Consider the following 1,666-nt stretch of genomic DNA (forward strand, 5'->3'; position numbering starts at 1 on the left):
TAAAACTTTTATTATAAAACTTTTGGTAAATCTAAATAAACTGAAAGAGTAAGCTTAAGATTTGGAGTACCTGGTAACATAAATTTGCCATTTCTTTCAAGTATATCTACATATTGACTGCAATTCTACCCTAAATCTGAAAAGAGATTATGCTAAAATTTGTTTGGTAAGGTAAAGTTATGAAAAATCACATCACTCTGCAAAAATAGCAAATGTTCAGGAGTTGCTCTATTGGATATCAAAGCTTTTTTATTATAGGTGCTTATGATTATAAAACAAATAGAATAATACATAGAGCCTAGACATTGACCCATACATACATGACCACATACTTTATGAAAAATGCAATAATGTAGATAAGTGTATAAGTGAGTAAGGTTTCAATAAATAGTGTTGGGACAAATATACGTTTAGAAGTTAAAATATANAAAACATAAAAATATGTTATATGAGGATCTAAAAACACACATTTTACGATAGACATGAACAACAGCATATAAAATACCAACGTTTTGGTGATTTATTTAACAAAATATTTGCAAGAACTTTACAGTAAAAATATGATAAAACTTTTATTATAAAACTTTTGGTAAATCTAAATAAACAGAAAGAGTAAGCTGAAGATTTGGAGTACCTGGTAATATAAATTTGCCATTTCTTTCAAGTATATCTACATATTGACTGCAATTCTACCCTAAATCTCAACAGGGATTATGCTAATATTTGTTTGGTAAGGTAAAGGTACAAAAAATCACATCACCCTGCAAAAATAAGAAATGTTCTGGAGTTGCTCTATTGGATATCAAAGCTTTTTTTTATCGGTGCTTCTGATTATAAAACAAATAGAATAATACACAGAGCCTAGACATTGACCCATACATACATGACCACTTACTTGATGAAAAATGCAATAATGTAGATAAGTATATAAGAGAGTAAGTTTTCAATAAATATGGTTGGGACAAATATACGTTTAGAAGTTAAAATATACAATATCACAGAAAAAATCCATTCCAGCATGGTCATGGAAATGAATGTAAAACTCAATGTAAAACGACAAAGTAAAATCTAGAATACAAAATAAAGAAAAGAGAATAAAATATAAAAGACAGAACAGTATACAGAATTTGGGACAATATACTGCATAAATTATGGGACTATTCTTTATTGTTTGGAAGTAGAGAAATGTTAGTTAAATAGGATATTAAAAGCTCTTCTATATATAAAGGGACAATTTTAAAAATTGTGAAAATTAGTAAATCAATAAAAATTAGAAAATCTGTGCACCTAAAATACACAATCAGGTGAGTGAGTAGAGAAATCACACTCTGGGAGGAAATTCAATACAGCTAAGATGTAATGGAATATATGCTATAAGATTTAATTCACATGAACTTCACATAGAGAAAAGATTAGAATTTACATTCTCATAACCTATACTTATGGGTTGCAGCTGAAAAAAATAAAATGTTCTTAATAACACAATCTCCACAGTGGATTTTATTGTTAGTGAGGAATTGAAAACTACTTAAGGGCAATTTGTAAAGTGCTGATAATGTTCTGTCTTTTATATTTTATTCTCTTTTCTTTATTTTGTATTCTAGATTTTACTTTGTCTTTTTACATTGAGTTTTACATTCATTTCCATGACCAAGCTAGAATGGAT

At 27.9% G+C, this 1,666-nt stretch overlaps 1 pseudogene; it reads right to left on the reverse strand.

The window, feature by feature from the left end:
- Window positions 1-1,666, reverse strand: part of LOC103581103 — a 5,823-nt pseudogene that overhangs the window by 2,683 nt on the left and 1,474 nt on the right.

This window comes from Galeopterus variegatus, unplaced genomic scaffold, assembly GCF_000696425.1.
Source record: "Galeopterus variegatus unplaced genomic scaffold, G_variegatus-3.0.2 Scaffold12362, whole genome shotgun sequence".
Lineage (NCBI taxonomy): Eukaryota > Metazoa > Chordata > Mammalia > Dermoptera > Cynocephalidae > Galeopterus > Galeopterus variegatus.